We start from the raw sequence: 12457 nt of genomic DNA on the forward strand, positions 1-12457 counted from the left end.
ATCTGAAAATGTATGAAAGTGTGCTTAAAAGAGTTCTTGGGGGCCTAAATAATAGTAATATCTATTAATTTCCTTTGTGTGCGAAATAGAGTGAATGTCGCTTCCGTTATTAATATGCTTCCGTGGTAACTGCTGCTGTTTTCACTTTAAAATAAATTAACTAAATGGAACTTTATAAAAAACACAATTTCTAAAAGCAACAACATCTAAGAAATGCGATTTAAGTTAAGGGAACTTTGAATTTTTGTAAGAACTGTTTGGTTTCTTGAGACATCGCAACACATTTTATTATAATAAACAAACGATAACTGAAAAAGGAGTTGTTTACTATTTGACGCTGTAGAACTTTGCGGCCGATTTCTCGAAGCTTGAACGGGAACTTCATGGAAAGCGCTTGCCCACTAATCTTTGCCGGGAAGTTCTTTTGATATTTCCGATAACTTTTTTTGCTTTTGCATACCTTTCACATAATTGATGAAAGTTTGTCTTTTGGCTATTTCGCGTTTAACTAGAGCGCAAAAGCGCTCAATGGGTCTAGCCGAAGGACTTTTGGCGCGTTCTCGTTTTTGTCGACATACTCGATACCAGCGTCAGTAAGCGTGTCGCGCACTTTTTCTCATAAAGGGAAGATGCCATATTGGGCCAAAACACAATGCTATGTCCGGTGAATTCTTTCTCTATTCATGGAATCAAAACCTTTTTAGTTCACTCTAAATAGCGGTAACCGTTGATTGTCCCACTTTGAACAACAGCAGGAGAAAATTTACCGTTTGCCGCGATAGCTTGCCAGATCAAAAACTTTTTTCCCATACCTGTCTTTAGACTTTATGAACTTGTTAGGAATAACTTGATGTTTATCAATGTACGATATACGCTTGGAAACAGATGCAAACGTTAAGTTTTGGTAACAGTAAGTTTCATCATCCATGATCACAATCGTGTCGGAAAGTCTGCAGCAGTTGATCTTAGCACGCTTCTTCTGTTTGCCTATATAAAGTGGTGCACCTTTACATGTGTCATCCTTGAATCTATGTTCTTTCTTGATCTTCCTTACACTGAATTCAGAAATTTGATATTTTCGTTCTAAAAAACGGTTTGGCAAGTTAGGGTTCTTCAAGAGTTCACGCCTAATCGCACTTTTCATTTTTTGTGTACATTTTGAAAATTGGGCGCCAAGATATCTTCTTTCTTGATACTTCACCAGTCTCCACATATTTTTTTTTAACATTCTATGCACAGTACTATAAGGATATTCACACTTAAAATGGTTTAAAGCAGCCCTAAAGTCACTGATTCCCGTAGGATTGGATAAGCGGCTTGCGGACATCATTGGCCTGTTAGGCTGTCATTCACTTCCCGTACAAATTTACGCATTCACACTTAGCGTACACTCCTGAGCAAAGGGTGAATCATTCAGATCGAATGAGTTGTTTTCGTTTTATGCATGTCTTTTGCCAGTAACCTTAAGTTAAATCGCACTCCTTATTTTCATCTTTATTTTTATTTTATTTATTTTTTAAAAAAAGCAAAACACGCAACGTCGTCTTCTTTCGTGCAAAACAAACTTTCTTCTCTCACGTAGTAATCAATTGACCCGCAGGAATTCGGACGAATAAGCCCAGCAAGTTGGAATCGTTCGCATTTGCATCTTTTTGTGAGTTATCGCAATTCGCAGGTTGGAACTAGTCGATGCACTCCAATTTATTTACTCGTGCTGGGAAATTCGCAATCGCATTCCGGTCCAATGGAGGCGCGGTCTAATAAATGGTTGGTGGCAACGAAGAAAAAAAAACTTAGAATTCTACCATTACCATATTCACATTTTGATCTTGATAGGTACATATGTTTTACTTATTTAGAATATATACGCGAAACACCAGAATTAAAAAAAAAACGCATTCTAAATTACTGGACACATTTCACATTTTGATTATTTCTGATGAAAATTTGATCAGTATATCAGATTTTTAAAAATATTCATTAAACACTACCAACAAACAAATCAAGACTTCTGTATGCCACCTCATAAGGATGAAATTAAAATATAAAATGAATGGTCCTACAACAACATGCTCACTGTCTTAAATGTATTATACAGTAAAACCTGTCTTCAACGGACCCTTTATTAAACGGAAAACTGTCTTAAACGGAAATATTTCATGGTCCCATGAATTTTGGAGAACAAAACGTGTAAAAAGTCCCTTCATTAAGCGGAAACTGTGTTACGCGGACAACGGAAAGAAAAATAAACATTTAACGGAAAATTCTGAGTTCCGGACTACAGCGTTTAGAAGATGTTTAGACATTTTGTGAGACATATACATTACACTGTCTGCGATAAAATGTTCGTTCTTTTGTTAAAGATGTCTGGACAGTGTTGACCTTCCCCAACCACTACTCATATTCACCCCCACAAATTGTCTTTAATCCCCGCAACTTAATCAAGAATCATACGGAATGTCGGAAAGAAGAAAACGAGATAGAGGAAGAAGAGGAATACGATACCGAGTTCCAAGAAGAGTGTAGAATAAATACATATCAAAATGCTCTCAGAAGTTTAAAGGAACTGCAAAAATTTGCCTTACGGAAAAATGATTCTGATTCACTTAGTATAATTTCTCAGGTTAAAGTGTATGCGGAGTCAAGCAGCAATGTACACAGAAAACCCTGCTTGTCTATTAGAAAAATAAAGAAAACGTGTTCATAGCAAATTTTGTATTCATTTTAATTTTTTTGTGTATTTATTCGTAGGAGAAAGAAGTACTGTAATCGAACAATGTACGTACAGCAATATATTTTCTCAGTATGCCCCTTTATAAGCATGTATTTAAAAAAAAAGAAAGAAAGAAAGGAAAGGTCTACCTCCACTAAGCGGAAACCTGACTTTAACGGAAATTTTTGCAAGTCCCGCTCGATTCCGCTAAAGACAGGTTTCACTGTATATAATAAAATTGAAGTGAAAATACATACTTTTACAACTTAATGTACGTCAATCACACACCAAGTGCATTTCAATCTAAATGCATTCAACGGAATGCACTTTTCAGAAAATCACTTACACTTAGTTTCTTCTCAATTAGTCTAGTGCACAAATTTTGAATTCTTTACAACTGAACTGTTGACTTTTTTGCCCTTTCCTTTGGTGGTTCGCCAAATTTTGTCTGCTCTATCACTGTGGCTCCCAGAACTTGATCCCTGATACCTTGGATTGCATTCCACATGGGCGGATGCTTATGTAAAATCAATTGCTGAAAGCCGTTGTTCCATGCTTCACAGAAGTTATTTGTGCGTGACACACCATGTGCTGTCTGCTCATGAACATTTCCTAAAGCTAGCTGGTATGGTTCTGGTACTCTCTTAATCCTCAGTTGGCTATTATTATTCTGACAGCCTTGCTGAATTCGACGAAAGTCCCCCTCACGTAAGTTTTATCAATATAATCTACCAAATCTGCTAGTTATTGTGGTGCATTATCCATTACATATCTCAGGTTACTTTCAACTTGGTTCTCTGGTGGAAATGCTAAGCACGAAATCATTGAACTATGCGTACGCAGTGGTTCTTCTTCCCAGTATGATATTGCTAAAAATAATTCCTGAATTATCCATACTCATAATTTTAGGTGATATCTGACTGTCATACTCATAATATTAGGTTATATCTCACTAACGATACTCATAATTTTAGATTATATCTTACTAACCATACTCATAATTTAAGGTTATGTCTCATTAAATATACTCATAATTTTGGGTTATATCTTACTAAATTCATAATTTTAGGTAATATCTAATCATTCATACATGTAATTGAAAGCTAAACCTTTTAACTATAACCATAATATAGGTTATATCTCACTAACCATAATCATAATTTAAAGTTATATCTCACTAACCATAATCATAATATTAGGTTATATCTTAGGAACCAGACTCATAATTTTAGGTTATATCTCACTAACCATACTCATAATTTTAGGTTATATTTTACGAACCATAATCATAATTTTATGGTCATAATTTTAGAATATAACTTACTAACTTTAACCATAATTGAGCTGAGCGAAGCGAAGCTCTTATACTCGGGTTAGCCGTTTGGTTGTCCGCGAACTCCTCCTAGACCGTTTGGCCGATCTCAACCAAACTTAGCACGCTGATAGAGTATGTCGTGCTGAGTGACAACATAGGTCGAAATCAAAAATCCGATGTACCATCGAGGAATAATCAGCGAAAAACGCTTCCTCCTAGACCGTTTGGCCGATCTCAACCAAACTTAGCACGCTGATAGAGTATGTCGTGCTGAGTGACAACATAGGTCGAAATCAAAAATCCGATGTACCATCGAGGAATAATCACCGAAAAACGCTTACTCCTTACGTAGTTAGAGCTCCTCCGTGGCTAAGCGGTTAGCGTGCGCGCCTTTGGCGTGGGAGGCCCGGGTTCAATTTCCGGCGGGAGCTCATGTGGTTCGGATTCCACGTTAATCAGTAGGTCCACGTCTCATATAGCTTCGCTGCTGAACGGGACGTTAAACTCAAAATCAACTCAACTCCTTACGTAGTTTAAGCTCGCTCAGCTCATTTCATTGCAATCGGGTATATCCATTGCATTCCTAGTTACTGTTTATTCCTTACTAAGCATGATCATAATTTTAGGTAATATCTCAGTAATCATAATAATAATTTTAGGTTATACCTCACTAAAAATAATCATAATTTTAGGTTATATCTCACTAACTATAATCATAATTTTACGTTATATATTACTAACCATACTCATAATTTTAGATTATATTTCACGAATCATAACCATAATTTTAGGTTCGTTGTATGTTCTTGGTTGTCTCAAAATTTAAACCGATTTGAACTGATAATGTACACCAAGTTACCATTCAACATTTAAAACAATTTGCTAGTCTCTGATGTAGAAGATTCTTTTGACATGATGCATGCGTTTTTGGTGTGCATTACGTCACTATGAAATGTTTTCTTACCTGTGTAAATCTCTAAAACCAACTACAAATAAATAAGTTTTCTTATTTCATAATTTCACTTCAAAAAAAGAATTATATTCCTTACAGCGAACTGGAACGATCCACCTATGGTTTATCACTTTTTTAATTCTCACGCATTTTGGCACTGAACTGTTTCTGTTTTTCGGGTTGCACGCAGAGGATGAGCTTCTCCAACATAAATTCCATACATCCCGACCTTTCTGCAATTTTTGCTTCATTTTAAGGATGATTTTACAAATTTTAATACAATTTGTCCTCATATTAAATTTGGTCCCCCCGGAGAAGCTTTCGACCTTCCCCAAGTAAATTCCTGCTCACGTCTCAGGATAGAAAAAAACAGATGTTACCAGGAAAGAGCACAATCTTTTCAAATATTCTTGCTTTTATTATGCTGATTTTGATAGATCTTTCATAAATTACTTGTTAGTTTGGCTTCAATGAAGCTAACTGGGCAAGGTCATTCTTTAGATAAACTCGAACTGGCAATGAAACAAGAAACAAATCGAGTGAAACAGATGGCCACAGGCGTCAATCCTAACAGGAATACAGGGAATGTATACCCCAATATAGGTGAAACGGTTTCCGCTCGCCCCAATACTTCAAGTATCTTGAGCAAACTATGACCCTGCAGCAGTTTGCTATGTTCACAAAACAATGATAGACAAAGTTGATATGAAAAAAGTTTCTTTCCAATCGTGAAAAAGGGAGTCAGTTTTCGGCACTATGAAGATGAAGGTGGATGACACTGTAAAGTAACAAACTGTTTTTGTTTACATAGAGAACATCAAAGCGAGTTTAGTTTAGCTAAAAATAAAATATAATTTTCAACTATTTTTCAACTAGTATATATTGCTGATACTCATTTCCATTAGTTGCAGATTCGTAGGCCTAAAACCTGTTTTCAAAACTTTATTGTTTCTGAGTATTCACTTCACATTGCCTTTTATCATTATTTTGGTTTTGACATACACTTGGTATCGTATAAGTTTAACTAAAATTGTAAAACAAGGTTGAATTCTGCTGTTTGAAGAAACTAACAGACTGTAAATTGTGTGTGGGGTTTTAGTACTAACTGCTCTTTACAAAAAAAAAAAAAAAAAATCCATCAAAGATGAAACATTTTTTAAAGTTTTTGTTTGTTTTTCAAACCAGAAATGGTTTAAAATGTAGTGCACAAAGAACATTTCTTTTTAATTTTCCAGGGGAGGACACTCCGCTTTTCTCGGGGGATTCCATATACCTCAGTCTCCCGGTAGTCTGTCTTCCCCAAAATTTGTGTGCTGCTGACGACAGTGCAAATGGTTAATAATTGTAGCCAATTTATAGTTACCATGTTGCCTCTACTTCTAAGAGGTGTGTTAGAAAAGTAATGAGACTGATTTTGTACTAACTAAAGTTTTTATGTTTTTCAAACAACAACGGTATCCCCTTCTAAGCAGTTCCCTTGGGCAGCTACACACCGGCGGAGTCGTTGTTCCCACTCTTTGTAGCAGCGCTGGAAGTCTTCAACTGGTATGGCTTTTAACTGGTCAGTTGCAGTCTTTTGAAAGTTCTCCAGAGTTCCAAAATGACGTACTTCTCGGACATGTTTCAATTTCGGGAAAAGGAAAAAGTCACAAGGACTGAAATCAGTGAGGAACAACAGTAATGCGTTTTGAGGACCAAAATTCACTAATGGAAATGGCCTCATGACACCGATCATTGTCATGATGAAGCATCTACTTGTCTGCAATGTCTGGTCTCACACCAATCACTCTTTCCCTGAGCCTTTCAAGGGTACTTTTGTAAAACACTTGGGTGACAGTTCGTCCTGGTGGAACAAATTTTTTGTGCACGATACCCTTACTGTGAAAAAAGGAAATAATCATCGTCTTGATCTTCGATTTGCTCATCGAGATGACCGAGATGATGGAGTGCGCCACTCTTCGCTTTGCCGCTTTGTTTCAGGATCGTACTCAAATATCCAGGATTCGTCACCTGTGATCACACAATTGAAGAATTGAATACTTTGAGGCGGAAACCCGTTAAGTCCAAAAAGTGAAAGTGTAAAGGAGATAACTTCATAAGCGTTTCTCTTCATCAGATTTTCTTCAAACTTGGCACCTACATACTACACAAAAAATAAATCAGCACGTATTTTTTGTTTCTTCCGAAAAACAAGTTAAGGGGGAGGCAAAGGACCCCTTTTCAAAAAATGATCCTCTTTTTTTAAAAGGGCCACTTTAAAGAAACGAAACTCTGCCGATGCAAAGAGAACTTCAAAGTAGGAAATACGTGTTTTGTCTTTTTTGCGAGAAAAGGGTTTCAGGGGGAAATGCCCCCCTTGAAAATGACAAATGACCCTTACGGAAATTGGATTTCGGTGGAATTGCTTGAAGTCGTGATATGTTATAGATATGGTGTTCCTAAGAAAAAGTTTCAATGGGCACAACGACAAATCACTGACCGTTTGACAACTGCTGGGTCACGTTTTTGAAAACAGCCGAAGACAGTGATATTCTGAATTTCGGCAAAAAAAAAAAAAAAAGACTGATACCGTGATATGTTGTAGATATTGTTATCCTGAGAAAGTTTTAATGGGCATAACCACCTATCAATGATGGTTTGGCCACTGCAGGACCACGTTTTTGAAAACAGCCGCAGATAGTGATATTCTGAATTTCGGTAAAAAAAAAAAAAATGACTGAAACCTTGATATGTTGTAGATATTGTGATCCTGAGAGAAAGCCTTAATGGGCATAGCCACCAATCACTGACCGTTTTGCCACTACAGGGCCACTTAAAAAAACAAAAAGAAGAGAAGGTAACGGTATTCTGGATTTCAGTAGAATTACTTGAAACGGATATGTTGGTAGACATTCTGATCATGAGAAAAAGCGTCAAGAGTCACAGCCACCAATCAGTGACCATTTGGCAACTACGGAGCCACATATTTTGAAACAGCAGAAGGCAAGGATACTCTGGAATTTTGGTAGAATTGTATGAAGCCCTGAAAAGTCCTATTCCAGAACCCGAAAAAGTGATGGGGAAAATAGCGGCCAACGTCATTTAAGCATAGACATCATTCAGATGTTCATCTTGCGGGACATATGAAAACCCTGGAAAGCCCTAGACAATTTTTCTCAAGTTCACGACACCTACAATATATCGCGTTTCATTCATTTACACCAAAATCCTGAATACCGTTACCTTTAGCTCTTTTTTTTAATGGCCCTGTAGTGGCCAAAAGATCAGTGATGCTATGGTTGTGCAAATTGAGACTTTCTCTCAGGAACACAATATCCACAACATATCACGGTTTCAAACAATTCCACCGAAATCCACAACAACGTCAGCTTCTTTTTTCTAAAAAAAAAAAAAAAAAAAAAAAAGTGGCCCTGGGTGGCCAAAGGGTCATTAATTAGTGGCTGCGCCTGTTGACAATTTTTTCGGGATTACAATATCTACAACATATCACGGTTTCAAGCAATCCCACCGAAATCCAAAATACCATTACTTCAGCTTTTCTTAAGTGGCCTTCTAGTGGTCAAACGGTCAGTGATGGATGGTTGTGCAAATTCAGACTTTTCTCAGGATCACAATATCAGCAACATATCACGGTTTCAGTTATTATTTTTTTTACCGAAATTCAAAATATCACTATCTTCAAAATAGTGGCCCTGCAGTGGCCAAACAATAAGTGATTGGTGGTTATGCCCATTGAGACTTTTTCTTAGGATCACAATATCTACAACATATCACGGTTTCATTCTCTCTTTTTTTTTTTAAGAAATTCAGAATATCACTATCTTCGACTGTTCTCAAAAACGTGGTCCTGCTGTGGTCAAACGATCAGTTATTGGTGGTTATGTCCATTAAGACTTTTCCTCAGAATCACAATATCTACAACATATCCCGGTTTCAGTCATTTTTAAACCGAAATTAGGAATATCACTATCTTCGGCTTTTTACGAAAAAGTGGCCCTGTAGTGGCCAAACCATCAGTGATTTGTAGTTGTGTCCATCGAGGAATTTTCTTAGGTACACCATATCTACAACATATCACGGTTTTAGGCAGTTCAACCGAAATTCAATTTCCGTAAGAATTGTGCGCAGTCCTTTATTATTTCGAAGGGGGCGTTGCCAATGCAACCCTTTTCTCGCAAAAACGAGAAAACCCGTATTTCCTACTTTGAAGTCATCTTTGCATCGTCAGAATTTTGTTTCCTTGAAGTGGTTCTTTTAAACAAGGGGACCATTTTTTGAAAAGAGGTCTTTTGTCCCCCTTAACTTATTTTCCGGAAGAAACAAAAAAAAATACGTGTCGATTTATTTTTGGTCTAGTATATAGGTGCCAAGTTTTTGAAACCCTTGTGAAGCTATCTCCTTTACACTTTCACTTTTTGGACTTAACGGGATTTTGCCGCAAAGTCTTCAATTCTCGATCATTTTCAATCCTCAAAAGAAGATCAACTCACACATTTTTTTCGATTGTCCTTCTGTTCAGTTGTGAGGTTTTTCGGCACTATTTTGGTACAAATCTTTCGCATGTTAAAATCGTCTGTCAAAATTTGATGTACGGTGAAAGTGTTTAACTGTTCACCCATCATCTTTATTTTTAAACGACGGTCTGATCTCACAAGAGCCCTCACACGTTCCACATTTTCGTCAGGTTTTGAAGGTGAAGGTTTCCCTGAAAGAGGTTCATCTTCAACGTGTTCTTGGCCTTCCTAAAATGATTTGTGCCAGCGGAAAACTTGTGCTATTGATAAGCAATGTTTCCCATATACCTGTTTCAACTTTTCAAAAGTCACACTCGCGGATTCACCAAGTTTAACACAAAACTTTATTGCACAATATTGCTCTAAATTCCGATACTCCATTTCTGTAACACACACAAAAACACAACTTCACTGATGGCGTTGTCAAAAATAATGTGTTAACTGTACGGAGTTTTAACTCGGACTGGGGAAGTGGAAGGAATAAAAAAAACTGGTCTAGCACAGGTCGGTAAACACGACGTTGGCAGATTGCTCACAGTGTTGCCAGTCGCATTACTTTTCTCACACACCTTGTATGTCAGTCTTTTTAATAATTCGAGATTAAAAATATAGATCATATATTAAATTTCCTATTCTAAATTACCATAATTTTCTGTACAGTAGATACCTTTTATGCACATGTACAGGAACCAAATTACATTGTGTATTCAGTAATATTATCGTTCAATATTCAGTCCTGTCTGCGACAAAAATTCAGAGAAAATGAGCCAGATACAAAGGAATTTCGTAAGGATCTAAACTCATCTTTTGGATTCTTTTACGTGTCATTTAGGTTTCTATGACCAGAGCTGTACAAAACAAAGATGGAACACATTTGCTAAGTAGTATATAGCTCACTTCTGATTCGAGGGATACTTGATTCAATTCCAGTTCATCTAAATTTTGTGGTGTTGAACTTCATTTAAGTACAAAGCAAGAAATGAGGTTTTGAAACAACACAAAATGACTACCACTTTAGAGTGTTACTTGTGTGTCAATTCGACACCAAACACATCGCCTTCAGAGCATATCAAAAATACCTTGTTACTGGCAGTGAGTATTTGCATCGTTTTTTACTGATCCTTTTGATCAAGGTAGTATACGTTCAGATGTTAATTGTGCAATAGACTTATTCCGGATGTTCAGAAAGTAACTATGCAGTGCCATGTTGTGGTGTGCTAAGTGATGACTGATATGATTGTCAATTAGTAATACAACATTTTCCATTGTTTAACATATTTGAACCATATTTGACCAGGTATTTGTATTTGTTCACAGGTCCCGTTTGATTGAAGACCAACGTCTTGTGTGACATTGTGATCAGGTCATCATGCTGACGATTGAACCAAGAGTGTTTCTTGTGGAGCATGTGCTCAGCAATGGAGACAAGTTTACCACAGCAGTAGAAGCTGCATTTGCAGCAAAGTTCCCAGGAGTGAAGATGCCTAACCGCAATAATGAATGGAACCTTATCACTAAGTTTCGAAAGACCGGAAGCGTTCATAATGCCCCAAAATCAGGTAGGCGATCCACAGCCACATCCGCAAAGAAAGTGGCAGAGATGCAAGACGTGATGCTGCGCAGTCTAAAGAAATTGGTTAGACAACTAGCTCAGCAGGCTCACGTGTCCATGGATTCCACTCAAAAGATTCTCCGGAAGTCACTGTCCATGTATCTGTAAAAAAAAAAATCGGTCGTGCATGAACTGAGAGACACCGAGCGCCCGGCGAGTGTAAACTTTTACAACTGGTTCCTGTCCTTCCTGCAAGACAATGGTGAAGGGATTCTTGACGAAATATTTTTCACGGATGAGGCATGGTTTCACCTCTCCGGTTACGTGAATAACATACGGAAAAAAATAACGAACAGAATATTCGTGTGTGGAGTACGGAAAATCCGCATGAATTTCATGTGTCCCTACTACATGATCAAAAGATTGGTGTTTGGTGCGTCGTGACTCGTAAACGTATCATTGGGCCCATCTTCTTTCAGGATACCATAAATTCAGAACGGTAGTGCATCCGCATTCTGGAGCTCTTCCTAGGTGAACTGAATGAGGACGAAATTGAGAATGCCTGGTTCCAACAGGATGGGGCGACTGAACATACCGCCATCAAGGCGATGAGCGTTTTACAGGACATCTTCGGTGACTGCGTCATCTCGCAAGGCCTCCGCGTTCACCCGACTTGACTTCACCGGATTGCTTTCTATGGGGTACATTGAAGGGAAAGGCCTATGAAGGCAATCCGCACACCATACAAGAACTACAAGCTCCACTGACACGTCACATTCGGAACATCACTCCCGATGTTCTGCGCAACGTCTTCAAGAACATGCAGAAACGTGTGCAACTGTGTCTTCAAGTGTAAGGGGGATTACTTAAAGCATCTCTTATAACTTCCATGACATTAAAGTTTAGCTTCGAGTAAATTTTAGTTGTTTAAAGTGTTTTATGGAAAATAAAATACGGGGAGCTATGAACTGCATAGTTACTTTCTGAACACCCTGTATTACAAACCCATATTTCAAACCACCTTTAAGAAATTCACTTCACAATCCCATTTTTCTACCAATATTTTGGATAGATATACAAATTTTGTAACTATCTGCGTTGATTACCTGAATTAGGATACACACCAGCAAATAATTTAAGTAAATTCCCACAGATGGCAGCACTGAAACAACATTTTCAGATTATAACGCAATCCTGCCACCTACAGTAATACTAATAATGTTTTTGCGTAAATTTTAAGAAATTAGAGAACAACAACAAACAAAAAAAATACATCAAGTTCTGACAAGTTACTACTCTGTTGTCTTTCCTGCTTTGTTGTTTGCCCTTCCTACTATGAACATAAAAGAAGTTTGTCTTGGGGCATCATACTTACCTATGCCTACCCTTTCTACTAGGTGTTATTAAGCAT

This window comes from Thermobia domestica, chromosome 17 (genome assembly GCF_964235325.1).
Source record: "Thermobia domestica chromosome 17, izTheDome1.hap1.1, whole genome shotgun sequence".
NCBI lineage: Eukaryota > Metazoa > Arthropoda > Insecta > Zygentoma > Lepismatidae > Thermobia > Thermobia domestica.